The following is an 18,105-nucleotide window of genomic DNA, read 5'->3' on the forward strand; positions in this document are numbered from 1 at the left end:
GAGCGGTTCTAGGCGCTACAATCTGGAGCCGCGCGACCGCTACGGTCGCAGGTTCGAATCCTGCCTCGGGCCTGGATGTGTGTGGTGTCCTTAGATTAGTTAGGTTTAAGTAGTTCTAAGTTCTAGGGGACTGATGACCTCAGAAGTTAAGTCCCATAGTGCTCAGAGCCATTTGAACCATTTTGTAAGTAGTCTCCTTTGTACACTAATTTCACTTCGCCAGCTTTCTACCAACAAACTCATGTCTACCACCTGCTTTACCCATGACTCAGCCTATGTGCTCATTCCACTTCATATCCTTACAAAGTGTTACACCTAGATACTTTTCTGAGCTGGCCAATTCCAGTTGTGACTCATTGATATAATCATAGGACACTAAGTTTTTTCGTTGTGTGAAATGCACTATTTTACATTTCCGAACATTTAAAGCAAGTTGCCAATCTTAAAATCTTTGAAATCTTGTCAAGATCTGACTGAATATTTACGCAGCTTCTTTCAGATAGTACTTCGTTACAGATAATCTCATCCTGCTCAAAATGTCTGAGGTTACTATTAATATTGTCTACAAGGTCATTAGTATACAATATGGACAGCAAGGGTGCCTACACACTTACCAGGGGCACACCTGAAGTTACTTCTACTTGCAACGATGACTTTCCATCCAAGATTATATGCTGTGTCCGCCCTACCAAAAAGTCCTCAATCCAGTCACAAATTTCACTTGATACCCCATATGATCGTACTTTTGGTGTGGTACTGAGTCCAATGCTTTTCGGAAATAATTAAACACTGCATCTATCTGACTGCCTTAATCCAGGTCTTTCAGTACGTCATGTGAGAAAAGTGCGAGCTGGGTTTCACATAATCGATGTTTTCGGAAACCAAGCAGGTTGGAATTGAGGAGGTCATGCTGTTCAAGATACCTCGTTATGTTTGAGCTCATGAATATGTTCTAAGATTTTGCAACAAATCGATGTCAGTGATATTGGACGGTAGTTTCCTGAATCACGTCTGCTACCCTTCTAGTAGACGGGTGTGACCTGTGAATTTTTTCCAAGAACTGGGTACGGTTTTTTGTTCGAGGGATCTCCAATAGATTATAGTTAGAAGAGGAGCTAACTCAGCCGCAGATTCAGTACAGAATCTGGCAGGGGTTCAGTTTTAACGCTTCCGTCTGTTTCTCAACGCCACTGACACTAATATTTTCATTCATCTTTTCAGTGGTACGAGGAGTAAATTGGGGTAATTGTAAAGGAAAACACAGGAAACATTTTAGTTAACCATTGCAGCTTTTGCTTTCCTACCCTCACTTTCAGTTACTGTCTCATTCGCTAGGGACTGGACACTAACTTTCGTGCCACTAACAGTATTTACATTTCTATGGGTTCTGTGAAATACCTTTTGACAATAACCTGCTAAGTGGTCGTTGAAGACATCACCCATAGCCCTCTTGATAGCCATTTCATTCAGTTTCCCTCTGTCTACAATCCTACGCTTTGTTTTACACCTATTATGCAGTAATCTCTGTTTTTTAGAAGTTTCTTTATAGTGACAGTATACCATGGAGGTTCACTCTCATTATGAACTGTTCTGCGGGGTATATGTATCTATCCAGTGCACGGTCAACTATTCTTTTACATTTAAGCCATAGTTCCTCTAGACGATCCTGCCGTGTGCTGAAAATTTCAATTTCCTCGTTGAGATATGACACTTCTGATTTTTATCTAGTTTACTGACGCTACGACTCATCTTAGAAGCTAGATTAAGGAAAAGCAAACCAACGTTTCTAGCATTAGTAGACTTAGAGAAAGCGTTTGACAATGTTGACTGGAATACTCTCTTTCAAATTCTGAAGGTGGCAGGGGTAAAATACAGGGAGCGAAAGGCTATTTACAATTTGTACAGAAACCAGATGGCAGTTATAAGAGTCGAGGGACATGAAAGGGAAGCAATGGTTGGGAAGGGAGTCAGACAGGGTTGTAGCCTTTCCCCGATGTTATTCAATCTTTATATTGAACAAGCAGTGGAGGAAACAAAAGAAACATTTGGGGTAGGTATCAAAATCCATGGAGAAGTAATAAAAACGTTGAGGTTTGCCGATGACATTGTAATTCTGTCAGAGACAGCAAAGGATTTGGAAGAGCAGTTGAACGGAATGGATAGTGTCTTGAAAGGAGGATATGAGATGAACATCAACAAAAGCAAAACGAGGATAATGGAATGTAGTCGAATTAAGTCGGGTGATGCTGAGGGAATTAGAGTAGGAAATGAGACACTTAAAGTAGTAAATGAGTTTTGCTATTTGGGGAGCAAAATAACTGATGATGGTCGAAGTAGAGAGGATATAAAATGTAGACTGGCAATGGCAAGGAAAGCGTTTCTGAAGAAGAGAAACTTGTTAACATCGAGTATAGATTTAAGTGTCAGGAAGTCGTTTCTGAAAGTATTTGTGTGGAGTGTAGCCATGTATGGAAGTGAAACATGGACGATAAATAGTTTGGACAAGAAGAGAATAGAAGCTTTCGAAATGTGGTGCTGCAGAATAATTCTGAAGATTAGATGAGTAGATCACATAACTAATGAGGAGGTACTGAACAGGATTGGGGAGAAGTTTGTGGCACAACTTGACTAGAAGAAGGGATGGGTTGGTAGGACATGTTCTGAGACATCAGGGGATCATCAACTTAGTATTGGAGGGCAGCATGGGGGGGTAAAAATCGTAGAGGGAGACCAAGAGATGAGTACACTAAGCAGATTCAAAAGGATGTAGGTTACAGTAGGTACTGGGAGATGAAGAAGCTTGCACAGGATAGAGTAGCGTGGAGAGCTGCATCAATCAGTCTCAGGACTGAAGACCACAACAACAACAACATGTCTTTCTGCTGGTTTAGTGGTCTGTAGTTCGGTAATCAATGTTGCCACAACCGCATTAATGACGCAGCCACAATGGCAACGGATAATGTAGACATCCTTACAGAGGACAGGCCTATTTGTTGACATTAGGTGCAATATATGTCCATCATGAGTGGGATTCCTGTCTGTTCTAGGTTGTTTTCAGAGAAGTCATTTAGTAATGTTTCACAGCAAGTCTTATCACGGCCACCACTTACAAAACTGTAATTTTCCCAATTACTTGCTGGATGGCTAATGTCTCCACCGATGATTACAGTATGATTCGGAAACCTTGCGTACAAGTAAACTAAGGTTTGAGGTTTCTTCTAAAGTTTTCGGCTACATCAGGAGATGAGTGTGGGGGCGATAGAAGAATCCAATTATCATTTTGTGACCACCCCTGATACTGAGTCTTGCCCAAACAGTCTCACATGCAACTTTAGCTTCTGTCTTGGTGGACTGCGACAAATACACCAACTCCATTTCGCATTTGCCTATCCTTTCGATACACACTCAAATTTTCCTCAAAAATCTCAGTGCTATCAATTTCAGATTTCAACCAGCTTTGTGTACCTAGTATTATCTGAGCTTCTCTACTTTTCATGAGCACTTCAAACTCTGGCAGTTTGTGGTGAATGCTTCGGCAGATAACTATTAGAGTTTTAATACTTTCAACCGTAGGGGACATTCTTTCTATCTTACACTAGTCAGACCGTTGTTGCAGAAGCAACGAAAAAGCATGCCAAATTTAAAAGAACACAAAATCCCCAAGATTGGTAAAGTTTTGCAGAAGTTCGAAAGATGGCGCGTACTTCAATGCGAGATGCTTTTAATAATTTCCACAACGAAATTCTGTCTCGAAATCTGGCAGAAAACCCAAAGAGATTCTGGCCATACATAAAGAACGCCGTGGCAAGACGCAATCAATACCTTCACTGCGCGATAACAACGGTGAAGTCACTGATGACAGTGCCACTAAAGCAGAGTTATTAAACACGGTTTTCCGAAACTCCTTCACCAAAGAAGACGAAGTAAATATTCCTGAATTCCAATCAAGAACAACCGCCAAGACGAGAAACATAGAAGTAGATATCCTCGGTGTAACAAAGCAGCTTAAATCACTTAATAAAGGCAAGGCCTCCGGTCCAGATTGTACACCAGTCAGGTTCCTCTCAGAGTATGCTGATAAAATAGCTCCACATTTAGCAGTTATATACAACCAGTAGCTCACAGAAAGATCCGTACCTAAAGACTGGAAAATTGCTCAGGTCACACCAATACCCAAAAAGGGAAGTAGGAGTAATCCGCTGAATTACAGGCCTATATAATCAACGTCGATTTGCAGTAGGGTTTTGGAACATACACTGTATTCGAACATTATGAAGTACCTCGAAGGAAACGATTTATTGACATATAGTCAGCACGGATTCAGAAAATATCGTTCTTGTGAAACACAACTAGCTCTTTATACTCATGAAGTAATGAGTGCTATCAACAGAGGATGTCAAATTGATTCCATATTTTTAGATTTCCAGAAGGCTTTCGACACCGTTCCTCACAAGCGTCTTCTAACCAAACTGCGTGCCTACGGAGTATCGCCTCAGTTGTGCGACTGGATTCGTGATTTCCTGTCAGAAAGGTCACAGTTCGTAGTAATAGACGGAAAGTCACAGTAAAACAGAAGTAATATCCGGCGTTCCCCAGGCCCTCTTTGTTCCTGGTCTATATTAACGACATCGGAGACAATCTGAGTAGCCGTCCTAGATTGTTTGCAGGTGATGCTGTCATTTACCGTCTTGTAAAGTCATCAGATGATCCAAACGACTTGCAAAATGATTTAGATAAGACATATGTATGGTGCGAAAAGTGGAAATTGACCCTGAATAAAGAAACGTATGAAGCTATTCACATGAGTACAAAAAGATATCAGCTAAATTTCGATTACGCCATAAGTCACACAAATCTGAGGGCTGCAAATTCAACTAAATACTTCGGGATTACAATTACAAATAACCTAAACTGGAAAGATCACATAGATAATATTGTGGGTAGAGCAAACCAAAGACTGCGATTCATTGACAGAACACTTAGAAGGTGCAAAAGGTCTACCAAAGATACTGCTTACACTACGCTTGTCCACCCTATTCTGGAGTATTGCTGTGCGGTGTGGGATCCGCATCAGGTGGGACTGACGGATGACATCGAAAAAGTACAAAGAAGGGCAGCTCGTTTTGTATTATCGTGAAACAGGGGAGATAGTGTCACAGACATGATACGTGAATTGAAGTGACAATCATTAAAACAAAGGCGTTTTTCGTTGCGACGGGATCTTCTCATGAAATTTCAATCACCAGTTTTCTCCGCCGATTACGAAAACATTCGGTTGGCACCCACCTAAATAGAGAGAAATTATCATCACGATAAAATAAGACAAATTAGGGCTTGCACTGAAATGTTTATGTGTTTGTTTTTCCCGCGTGCCTTTCGAGGGTGGAACGGTAGAGAGACAACGTGAAGGTGGTTCATTGAACCCTCTGCCAGGCACTTTATTGTGAATAGCAGAGTAATCACGTAGATGTAGATGTACATGTAGATATCTCCGGGTGTCCTACAACTGTCGTTATATGGATTGGATAGAGAGTCGCCTAATCTTAAAAAACACTTGCGTGCACCTCACACACGGTCAGTTACCTACGTAGCAGCCTCTGATGTGTGATGCAGACTTGACCCATTTAGGGGGACCCTAAGTTCTCGACCCTGTGGCGCAAGTCCAGAAAGTCGCAGCCTAGCTTGTCGTAGATCCTTCAAAGTCTCCAGTTCGGTTCTTCCACTCGACTCAGAACTACAGTGCCATGATAAGTTCTTGGTTTGTGGCTTTCAATGTCAACACCAGAAGTAAACACAACAGCCGCAAAATTGCAATGATACCAAAGTCTTTGGTTCCTTTTCTGCTCCGTTGCTATGTATATTAATAATAAAATCAAGTTCTATATCATCATTTCACAAAGGCAAAGAGAGGTTGTGATATAGCTCTCACGTACTTTACAGTAGAGTGAAATGTCATATTAACCTCCGCATAGTATAATTTTAAGCCGTGTATTAACTTGTTCCCATGGTCACATTAGTCCATTTCACTATTTCCACATATTCTTTTCCAAGATGCCACTGGGACACGGCTAAACATAAACAGTGTCTTCGATCTCAACTCTCTCTGTATGCAGATCGACTCAGAAGTATTTGATAAATTCAGCTCAATGGACACGAACTCAAAGGTGTTGACCCTGAGAAATGACTCGTTGGTGTGGTTGTTATTGAAATTAATAACAATAACGTTTATAAAAGGTTCAACTCTGAACTGAAAGGTCGATGACTTAGACCACTGTTTATCACAAGACATTCCACAGGAGATACAGCACACAATAAACAGACGCAACAGTTAACTCTCTCGCACGCTGCAGATGACTTGAAGCCAAACATAAAGTCCGTATTATTAAACAGTTGACAGAAACTTATTGGCGAAGTCCGAAGGAAAGAGAAGAAAATAACCTGCAAGCTAACTCACGCTATCATTTAAATGAATCAAGTACATTGTTTTACAATGTCCATGATGACGGCGTGTAGGAAAATACACTCATGTTCATAAATTAAGGATAATTTCAGAATGTGGTGCCACACAACTTGGCACTACACAAAACGTGCTAATAGCATAGGCACATGGGGAACACACACGACACAGATCTGTAAGTCCACGGTATTGGTGATAAGTTGAGAAAACCGTCCCGAAACACATATGCTACAAAACGCCACTGTTCCCTGCACATGTACCCCGACATCAGTATGGGGTATGATCACCATGCACTCGTACACAAGCCGCACAACGGGTTGGCATACTCAGGATCAGGTGGTCGAGGAGCTGCTGGGGTATAGCCTCCCATTCTTGCACCAGTGCCTGTCGGAGTTCCTGAAGTGTCGTTGGGGTTTGAAGACGTGCAGCGATATGTCGACCGAGAGCATCCCAGACGTGCCCGATGGGGTTAGGTCTGGAGAACAGGCAGGCCACTCCATTCGCCTGATATCTTCTCTTCCAAAGTACTCCTCCATGTTGGCAGCTCGGTGGGGCCGTGCGTTATCATCCATCAGGAGGAAGGTGGGACCCACTGCACCCATGAAGAGGCAGACATATTGGTGCAAAATGACGTCCCGATACACCTGACCTGTTACAGTTCCTCCGTCAAAAACATGCAGGGGTGTAGGTGCACCAATCATAATCCCACCTCACACCATCAAACCACGACATCCATACAGGTCCCTTTCAAAGACATTAAGGCGTTGGTATCTGGTTCCTGGTTCACGCCAGATGAAACCCCGGCGAGAATCACTGTTCAGATTATACCTGGACTCGTCTGTGAACATAGCCTGGGACCACTGTTCCAGTGACCATGTACCGCGTTCTTGACATCAGGCTTTAGGGGCTCTACTGTGAGCAGGGGTGAGTGGAATGGATCTTGCAGGTCTCCAGGCGAATAAACCATGTCTGTTCAGTCGTCTGTAGACTGTGTGTCTGGAGACAACTGTTCCAGTGGCTGTGGTAAGGTCTAGAGTGAGGCTACCTGCAGTACTCCGTAGCTGTCTGCGGGCACTGATTGTGAGATATCAGTCTTCTTGTGGTGTTGTACACTGTGGACGTCCCGTACTGTAGCGCCTGGACACGTTTCCCGTCTGCTGGAATCGTTTCCATAATCTTGAGATCACACTCTGTGGCACACGGAGGGCCTGTGCTGCAACCTGCTGTGTTTGACCATCCTCCAGTCGCCCTAGAATTCTGCCCCGCGTAACGTCATCAATATGTGTTCTTTGAGCCATTTTCAACACACAGTCACCATTAGCACGTCTGAAAACGTCTGCACACTCACTCGCTGCACCGTACTCTGACATGCATCAACACACCTCTGCGTATGTGGACTGCTGCCAGCGCCACCGTGCGACGACCGCAGGTCAAACGCACTGCATGGTCATACACCGAGGTGATTTAAACCCGCAAACCGCCCATCAGAGCGTTGTTTCACCATGTATCAGCATTATCCTTAATTTATGAACGTGAGTGTACATGCAGGAAATCCAAGTAACCGAGTCATGGATAAGCTATCAACTGCCAAAGCATAAGAGACATCAAGGACCACAGGTTACCTGAAAACGAAAACTTACCTACCCCTGTATCATTACCATGAGGGGCATTCAATATCAAATGCAACACATTTTTTTCTGCGGCCAATTCCCTATAACCCTCTATAGGTTGTTAGTCTTTTAAGTGCTTTTTTTTAAGAAAAACGAATATTCGAGACATATAGTCTTGTTCCAAGCGTTCGTTGACTTTTCCTTACTGTCTTCCTTTTTCAGTTTTATTAAGAACGTTTCAGCTGAAGTGTTTTGCATTTTTTGAAAGATGTATTCGGACCCATAATTCTACAACCCCTTGGGTTTTCTCAAAACCTTTTTGAGAATGGTTTTATACAAGTGATAACTGCAATATAAATACGATGGCGTTCAAAACGCAATTCAACAATTTTTTCTCGACCAGTTTCGGCTGAAAAAAAAGCGGAATTTGATGTGACGCATCTTGGCATATTGCCCCCTTTAGCCCCTATAGTTTCATTAAGTTCCGACAGGTGGCGGCGTTATCGTAGCCTTCAAAATGTCGTCTGTAACGGATGTACATTCCAAATAGATAGATACCATTGAGTTTCTGGTCGAGGAAAACTAGAGCATCACAGATATTCATAGACGCTTGCAGAATATCTACGGAGACCTGGCAGTGAAGCAGTGAACAAAAGCACGGCGAGTCATTGAGCAAGGCGTCTGAGCGCAAACCTGCCCGACCTCCCACCTGCCGGCCGGCCCGCACAGCTGCAATTCCTGTAATGTCGGAACGTGCGGACACTCTCACTCGAGGTGATCGACAGATCACAATCAAAAACCAACCTGCACCACTGGACGACGTCTCTGGTGGTACTGCTGACACACTCGTCCATCACTTGGGGTACTCAAAGGAATGTGCCCGCTAGATTCCTCACCGCCTAACAGAAGACCTTAAAGAACAATGAAGGACAATACGTGCGAAATTTCTTGCGCGTTACGAGGCCGATCGTGAAAACTCTTCGTCAAACACAGTCACAGGCGATGAAACATGGGTTCATCCTTCAACTGGATATAATATGGCAATCCATAGAGTGACACTACACCTTGTCGCGAAACAAGCGCTGTATAATTTGAGAGATACAGAAACAAGCGGGTGTGCTGGGGCGTACCCCAGTTCACTGCTACTAGCGCCAAGTCGTCATAACGCGCCTGTGCGTAGTATACAAGTATTGCACCATAATCTAAGGATGAAACTGAAAATTAAACTTGCTTTTCCAAACTTTGTCAGCATATGCTTCAATGTATTAATGTTTAAACTGTTAAATCTCAGAGTGATCAAATGAATATCTTTCCCTAAATAGATCGTTTTAAGAAAAAAATGTGGCCCTAAACAATAAAGCTATAAAGCCAAAAATCGGTCAGAATGTGCATATGTATTTTAAAATTAACTGTTACAAGTTGCAACTTGATCGGAACAAAATTTTGGTCAGAATCCACGTTTTTAAGAAAATTTGAAGGCGCTAAATATTAGACTTGGGAAAGATGAAAATTGGTATGGAGCATTAGTTTGACATGAAAACCATAACTACGTGATCCCATTAAGCTACTTCTAATAGTTTCAATTAATTTACTGAAAGCTAAATTTGGAAGTAAAACCTCCTTATTTGTAATAGATTAAATATCATAGTTTTGATCACAGCAGCTGATGAAACCCGTTAAGTGATAGATTTATAACAAGTTTCAAGACTTTGATGCAAATAAGGAACAATACAAAGTCTCTTAATGATGTAGTTCAGAGATCATGATTTTTTGTCAGTTCAATTCTAAAAGTTCTAGGCAACAAAGTTTATATACAGGCGAGCTAAAACTTTTTCTGTGGTTAAAGATAAATTAACTCCATTGATACAAAAATTACGTAGATTCTAAATGACCGAATTATTAATTAATACATGTCCGAGAAAGCGGCCATTTAGATGATGGTGCTGGGGCATAGAGCGGATGAAGGCAAATGTTCCCTGCGGCCTTCCGCTGCGCCCATATATAAATACGGCCTGAGAGGCAGTGACTTCACTTCGCACCCAGCTACCATAAGGTCCGCATCAGTCAAACGCCGGCTTACGCGCTGTCTCGGATGACGTCACAGCCATACTGCAAATAAATGCATGTTTTCGGCACAAACAGGAAGTGAACTCGCAACGATTGTACACCGTCCTGGATCGCTTCGATTTCGTGGAAGTAACTGTTCGTGTGCCGCCCGTAATGTTAACAAAACCGCGTGGCAAGTCGCGACATTATTTTCTATTCTTGTGGCGAACAAACTTTGATTATCAGAAGTCAGGGCGAAAGACCATTTAATGGCAACAATTTCGTCTCGGAACTGCTCATAGTTCTGTTTTTGATAGAAATTTAATCATCATCATCATCATACGTCGTGCGTGTGAAAGTTTGTCAAATATATCGACCATTTAGAGCATAAAACTTACATTTAGAATCATAGTTCCTGACGCTGTTGGGTAAATAGAGAGTAGAAACATTTCTTTCAGTGAGAAAAAGAAGAATGTGGACTTGCAGACTGGAAGCTATGGTCAGTATGTTCTCCACCGCTTTCTGGCTGACCAAAAAAATAGTTTTCAGGCTCTCATAAAAAAAATGAAGGCGCTGCCACCTCACAACCTCCGAAGAAAAAGTTCAAAGTCGCACCCTCAGCTGGTAAAGTCGTGGAGACGGTCTTCTGGGACTTTGAAGGGGTTACTCTGTTTGATGTCCTCCCTCATGGTGGAACGATCAACTCGAAGTTCTATTGTGCAACTCTCAGGAAATTGAAGAAACGACTTCGTGATGTTCGTTGCCGGAGAAATGCATACGAACTTCTCCACGACAGCAAAAGGTCTCACACACGTCTGTGCACCCGAGAGGACCTCACAGAATTTCAAAAATGGTTCAAATGGCTCTGAGCACTATGGGACTCAACTGCTGAGGTCATAAGTCCCATAGAACTTAGAACTACTTAAACCTAACTAACCTAAGGACAACACACACATCCATGCCCGAGGCAGGATTCGAACCTACGAGCGTAGCGGTCACGCCGTTCCAGACTGGAGCGCCTAGAACCGCACGGCCACTCCGGCCGGCACAGAATTTCACTGGACTGTTCTTCCTCATCCACCCTATAGCTCGAATCTCGCACCTTCCGACTTCCATCTGTTTTTCTCAATGTATGGTGCACTGCGCAGGGAGAGCAGTACGTGGAAGATGGGGAGGTTACTGGCTCAGCAAGACGTTGGCTCAGAAGTCGACCAGTAGAGTCGTACCATTCGGGCATACAGGTCCTCCCAGTAAGGTGGCGTAAGATCGTCGCATGAAACAGAGATTATGTTGAAAAGCAGGCTTTTGTAGCCAAAAGAGTGGGGCATAATATAGTGTATTATAATCCTGAACAAACCAAACTGCTTTCAGACAAAAGATGTGTTGCAATACTTGGTGGACGCCTCTCGTGAGATCTCACCTCGTGCTGTTGCCTGAACTTACCAATGTAGAATTTCGAGGAGATGATCAGTTACCACAGCGACTGGCAAAGTTTTCTGAACTACTAGGGCTGCCCTCGGCCCATGCAGACGTTGAATCTCTCTCGCCTCGGCCCCCGTTTAGCCAAAAGGTACTGCTACGCCTTGGTCCCGACTAAGTGTAAGACTCTGTTTCGCGTCCCAGTTGAGAGTACCATTCCATTGCGCGGCCTGATCTAGAGTACCGTTCTGTTTCATGGTCTGACCAAGGGTCCCTTAAAAAGGACGCTCCTCTGACCTCTCTGCCGGAATACCACCAAAAATTATTGGTTGTCAAATCAGACAAAATTAGAAAAGCCGCCAATGAGAGGCCACGTACCAAACATTTCCTTCTCTCTTCTGAAAAGTTATTTTTACTTGAGCCAATACCCACCTCCGTAGCCTAAGTCGGTGTAGTGGCACTTGACTCGGGGGTAAGCCAGTTCGAATGCTGGTGGTGGATGAAATTTTCACTGCCAGTACATGACCGGCACGAGGAAGAGATTTGGTGGCGTAAAGTTTCTGACCGCCAGTCTTTGCACCAGTGTGCTGTATTAAATTCCCAATCTCTCGGCATCGTCTCAGGGATTGAGGACACGTGACATTCGATGGAGATCCGCCCGTCGGATGGGGACGTTAAGCTTGGCAAGTCTCACGGTGCTTCTGGAGAGGAGCAAGCCATGTGCCGGCACCGGGTTTCACCCTCTGCCTTCTCTCATCACCTCAACACGAACATGACACTGTACCGTTATAGTCTTAGCTCTCATACTTTCAAACAGAGAGGTGTGGAGTCTAGGGAAAGTCCATTCAGTTAGGCGGCTGAACCTTCTCTTCGGGGTATCTCAGCCATTCGTGCCATACGACTTTACTTTTGTACTTGAGCCAGTCTCATAGTTTTTCAGTTGAAATAATTCACGACAGTTTGGTACGAGAACGATGGAAGCTCGGAGTAATGCGAGAGAACTTGCGCTTCTCCCCTACGAAAGCCGACGCCAGTTCTCCCCCTCGGGCTAAGTTTTAATACATTGTCCAATCACCGAGTGGTCTGTTTCCCATGTCAAAAGCTCAGGACAATAACCTCCAAGTCTTGTTGGTTAGGGTATCTTTACAACAAGTGTTCATACGCCGTGTGACGTGGCTGCGACTAGTACACCATTCCTTGTACAAACGTTAGACAGTCCTCGCTGATGCACCAATAGATTTCTTACATCAGACTGGCAGATACACCAGACTTCACTGCCATCAGTTAAGTCATTTATGGTTGGTCCCATGATCGCCTGGTACACCAGTTCTACATTAGCCACAGCGCTCCAAAGCGACGATTGTGCACTTTTATGGGCTAACCAATACTTAGTCTGATGAAAATACATTTGACTCACGGAGAAAAGAATTTTGTGTATTCAATGGATCTTTCACTCTGCGGCTGAGAGTGCACTCCTTTGAAACTTCCCGTCAGATTTAGACTGTTTGTCACGCAGGGACTCGATCCGGAACTTTACTTCTCACGGACAACACTCCTACCGACTGAGTTGTTCCAGCCTGAGTCAAGACCCGTCTAGCTAACTTCAAGTTGAACAATAAGAAAGCAGGAGAGGATTGCTAACAGAATAGATGGCGTGAAGGAAGATCTTCAGTCGTGTCTGGATTGCCCAGTCGGTAAGCGAATGGGCTGCAGAGCGGTGTGTTCTACTTTCGCAGAACGAATTTTTCACTGTGCAGTGGAATGGGCGCTGATACGAAATTTCTTATCAGATTAAAACAAGGTGCTGGAACGAGACTCGAACGGAAGTTCTTTGACTTCAGGGACAAATGCTCTACTGCCCGAGCTACCCAAGCAGCACTCACGACCCGTTCTCACAGCTTTACTTCCACCTGTTCCTCATTTCCTAGGTTCCAAACTTCAAGTTTCGCGGGAGAACTTCTGTGAAGTTTGGAATGTAGGAGATGAGGTACTGCAGAAGTGAAATTGTTAGGAGGACTGTACAGTCGCGCTTCTGAAGCTCAGGCCGTAGAGAGCGCTTGATTCCGAAAGATGAAGGTCTTGAGTTCGAGTCGCGAACAGGCACACAATTTTAATCTGCCAGGAAGTTTCGTTGTACGTCCGAGTTCCGGAACGACACACTGTTTTAATCTGTGAGCCAAGTTGCGAACTTGCATGATTATATAAACTGGAACTCTGCAAAACTTGGTTTTCTGATTACTCGTATATGTTAATCTTCGGATATCGATTTATTATGTATTGCGATAGACTATTTAGAAAAGGCTGAAACAATGGCTTACTGTTATTTGTCTAAGCTACTGAACCGTTTTCATAGTGAAGTGAGGCAGAAGTGACTAACATTAACATACAAAAAATAGAAGTCATTGCTCTAGGACTATGCGGCTGTTCACGCATAGAGGGTTGCCACCGAAAGAGCGCTCAAGTTGGGCTTCGAAATAAATTCTTGTGAGTCAGATTGAAACTGTCTGTGTATTTTTATAAGGTGCTGCAATTTAGTACCAGAGTCCCCTCACGATGTCTTGAGAGGGCTGGAAACGAATATCGAATCCTGGACTGTACCCATACTCACCTACAGCACTGATGTCCTCTCCAACAGATCACTGCGCCTCACCTGTTTCTGCGAAACTGTTTGCGTGCGTGATAACCGTATCTGATATATCCCACTGAGCTCTCAGCACATTGATAGTGGAGGCAGCCAATCAGGACTGTGACAGCTTTGCAGTGTGAGACGAACAATAAAGATGAAACTACTTTCTTCACATTTAGCGTTAGGCAACTTTGTCGTTATTTTCTGTCTTTTGAGTAGTCTTTCGTTTTTTTCTCTATGTTTCCGTTCTCTTTCTACTGTCTGTCCTCCTCCCGATTTTTAATTTTTTTCCTGTAAAGTTCGGTTTAATTTTTAAGACAGCTTCCCTTCGTTATTTACGATTAATAACGGAGATATTCTGATTTACAGTCGAAGCTACTCACTGCATATTCCTTCTCCCACAATACTGAAGAATGTTCTTATTTTATCTGCCCTCCTAATTTTTAATGCCATTACTTTACATGTTTTCAATATATACCGGTACATTTCCTTACACTTCTTAGTTTTTACTCATCTTTTGTTAGCCTTTCACCTATTATTTTCCATGTAATTCTTATTTTCCTCTAAGGTAAACAACATTAATTCACTGATAAACAAGACCAAACGTAATAGTAATCTTCCTCAGAGTTTCTGTTTTTCCTTTTTCTGTTGACGTTACCTAGAAAATAAAAACGGAAAGACTTAGATGTGCAAGGTACGTGGTTCGCATGATTGAACAAATTCCTGTCCTGGTGAGAGAACCCAAGGGAACACATCCACGAGGTAGACCATGAAAGAAACGAGTGAAAGAGAAGACGTACGATCAGCTGACAGTCGAAGTTAGCTGGATGGAAAACGCCCAAAAAGGCTATTGGTGGAGGCAGATTAGTAGGTGGATGCAGGATCTTCAAGGAATAAAAACCACCATTCGTCAGCTCTTTCAGTGCATATTTTAGGTTTGTTATTGGGGTGTAAACCTAGCTCGCCTCCGCAGTACAATACTGCACGTGCACCCCGGGTAACGCTAAATGAGCTAAAGCGTCAGGGCAGTTAGAGCTTCGTTAGACTTTCAGGCTATGAGCATGCTGACTAACCTAGGCAAACAGACACTAGCAAAGGGCCCTTCTCAGTATAAAATGACTAAAAAAGTGGGATCTTCTGTTCTTGTTTGCCAACTAAATATAGAAGGGATTAGGTGAACTGAAAGTGATTACTTGTCAAAATTTCTTTTAAGTACACTACTGGCCATTGAAATTGCTACACCATGAAGATGACGTGCTACAGACGAGAAATTTAACCGACAGGAAGAAGATGCTGTCATATGCAAATGATTAAATTTTCAGAGCATACACACAAGGTTGGCGCCAGTGGCGACATCTAAAACGTGCTGACATGAGGAACGTTTCCAACCGATTTCTCATACACAAACAGCAGTTGACCGACTTTGCCTGGTGAAACGTTGTTGTGATGCCTCGTGTAAGGAGGAGAAATGGGTACCATCACGTTTCCGACTTTGATAAAGGTCGGATTGTAGCCTATCGCGATTGCGGTTTATCGTATCGCGACATTGCTGCTCGCGTTGGTCTAGATCCAATAACTGTTGGCAGAATATGGAAACGGTGGGTTCAGGAGGGTAATACGGAACGCCGTTCTGGATCCCAACGGCCTCGTATCACTAGCAGTCGAGATAACAGGCATCTTATCCGCATGGCTGTAACGGATCGTGCAGCCACGTCTCGATCCCTGAGTCAACAGATGGGGACGTTTGCAAGACAACAACCATCTGCACGAACGGTTCGACGACATTTGCAGCAGCATGGACTATCAGCTCGGAGACAATGGCTGCGGTTACCCTTGACGCTGCATCACAGGCAGGATCACCTGCGATGGTGTACTCAACGACGAACCTGGGTGCACGAGTGGCAAAACGTAATTTTTTTCAGATGAATCGAGGTTCTGTTTACAGCATCATGATGGTCGCATCCGTGTTTGGCGACATCGTGGTGAACGCTCATTGGAAGCGTGTATTCGTCATCGCCATACTGGCGTATCACCCGGCATGGTGGTATGGGGTGCCATTGGTTACGCGTCTCGGTCACCTCTTGTTCGCATTGACGGCACTTTGAACAGTGGACGTTATATTTCAGATGTGTTACGACCCGTGGCTCTACCCTCCATTCGATCCCTGCGAAACCCTACACTTCAGCAGGATAATGAACGACCGCATGTTGCAGTTCCTGTACGGGCCTTTCTGTATACAGAAAATGTTCGACTGCTGCCCTGGCCAGCACTTTCTCCAGATCTCTCACCAACTGAAAACGTCTGGTCAATGGTGGCCGAGCAACTGGCTCGTCACAATACGCCAGTCACTCCTCTTGATGAACAATGGCATCGTGTTGAAGCTGCATGGGCAGCTGTACCTGTACACGCCATTCAACCTCTGTTTGACTCAATGCCCAGGTGTATCATGGCCGTTATTAAGGCCAGAGGTGGTTGTTCTGGGTACTGATTTCTCAGGATCTATGCACCCAAACTGCGTAAAAATGTTATCACATGTCAGTTCTAGTATAATATATTTGTCCAATGAATACCCGTTTATCATCTGCATTTCTTCTTGGTGTAGCAATTTTAATAGCCAGTAGTGTAATAATACTGACGTGCGTTTAGTTCAGGAAACCCATGCTTCAACCGTAGAAGATCTTCGTAAAGGAGGAAGGATATATGTCTGTCTCTATCCGGATACCGCTCCAGCAACTACCGGGTCTGGGTGCTGACGAGTCCTCTCCATTCGGCTCGATCCTCCCACTACTTTTCTCCCTCCACTTACTGCCAGGTCAAACCTCTCCTTTCCACAGATATCCTCACTCGCGTTTTCCACAGTGTTCTTGGGCGCCCTCTAGGTCTTTTTCCATCCATCTTTAGTTCTTCCACAATTTTGGGAATTCTCTGTCCACGCATCCTCTTAACATGCCCGTACCATCTTAATCTCTGTTTTTCGATTTCTTCTTTCATACTTTCTCGTTTAAGGTCCTTTCTAATATCTACATTCCTTACACTGTCCATTCTTGTTTCTCCCTTAACTGCTCTGAGAAATTTCATTTCTCCTGCTTGCAGTCTGCTCCAGTCCCTTTCTGTCATTGTCCATGTTTCTCCTCCATAAGCGACGATAAGAGAAGTCATAACCCTTATACATAAGGAGTTTTGCTTTTTCGGAAACTTAATTATTCCAATTCAGGTGTTTTATTGTTTGGTAGAAATTGCTTCCCTTCTGTAACTTCCTATTAATTTCGTTGGTTCTTCTTCCTTCACTAGATATTTCACTCCCTAAATAAGTGGAACTGTCTACCACTTTGAGGTGTTTACCATTCAAAGTAATATTCCCGTTGATCCCTTTGTCTCTTCCAAATACCATTACTTCACTCTTATCTTTATTTATTTTCAATCCATGCCTTTTCATTATTGCCTTCCACACATCAAGTTGTAACTGTACATCCATCTCATTATCGCCCCATATTACCATATCATCCGCAAAAATCATCTAAGAAATGAAGAAGATAGGTATCGAAGATGGATACATTAATGCTATAAAGACAATGTACAGAGGAAGGATATATATCTGTGAGATAATTCGCACAACTTACCACAACCTTTATGGTATTTCTACTTACGTTAGAGCTAACATTGATAATTCACACCTAATATCAGCAAATACAGCCGATCAAGTTCACAATGTTTCAATAAAGCTTGAAGACCTCACTATCCATAATATCCACAAACCACCTAATGTAGAATGGGCGCCAAATGTTCTATCGATTGCTATCCATCCACCAATATACGCTGGTGATTTTAACAGCCACCAAGAGCAATAGAAGTATGCACTGAACAAAGTCTGCGGCAATGCACTTGTTGATTGGGCGAAAATAACAACCTTTACCTAGGTTTAGACACAAAAGGTTTGGATACAATTA

The 18,105-nt window shown here is 43.4% G+C and overlaps 1 protein-coding gene across 2 annotated transcripts in view; it reads right to left on the minus strand.

Annotated features, from left to right (window-relative positions):
- LOC126092783 (caspase-1-like) overlaps positions 1-14,191 on the minus strand; it is a 159,124-nt gene extending 144,933 nt beyond the window's left edge. Inside the window, exon 1 of one of the 2 annotated variants that reach the window (XM_049908514.1) lies at positions 14,141-14,191. The gene's annotated coding sequence lies outside the window, so the exon portion shown is untranslated. The remainder of the gene's footprint in view (positions 1-14,140) is intronic. The other variant, XM_049908521.1, reaches the window with a different exon arrangement.
- Between the last annotated feature and the right edge of the window lie 3,914 nt (positions 14,192-18,105).

The sequence above is a fragment of the Schistocerca cancellata genome, chromosome 1, assembly GCF_023864275.1.
Source record: "Schistocerca cancellata isolate TAMUIC-IGC-003103 chromosome 1, iqSchCanc2.1, whole genome shotgun sequence".
NCBI lineage: Eukaryota > Metazoa > Arthropoda > Insecta > Orthoptera > Acrididae > Schistocerca > Schistocerca cancellata.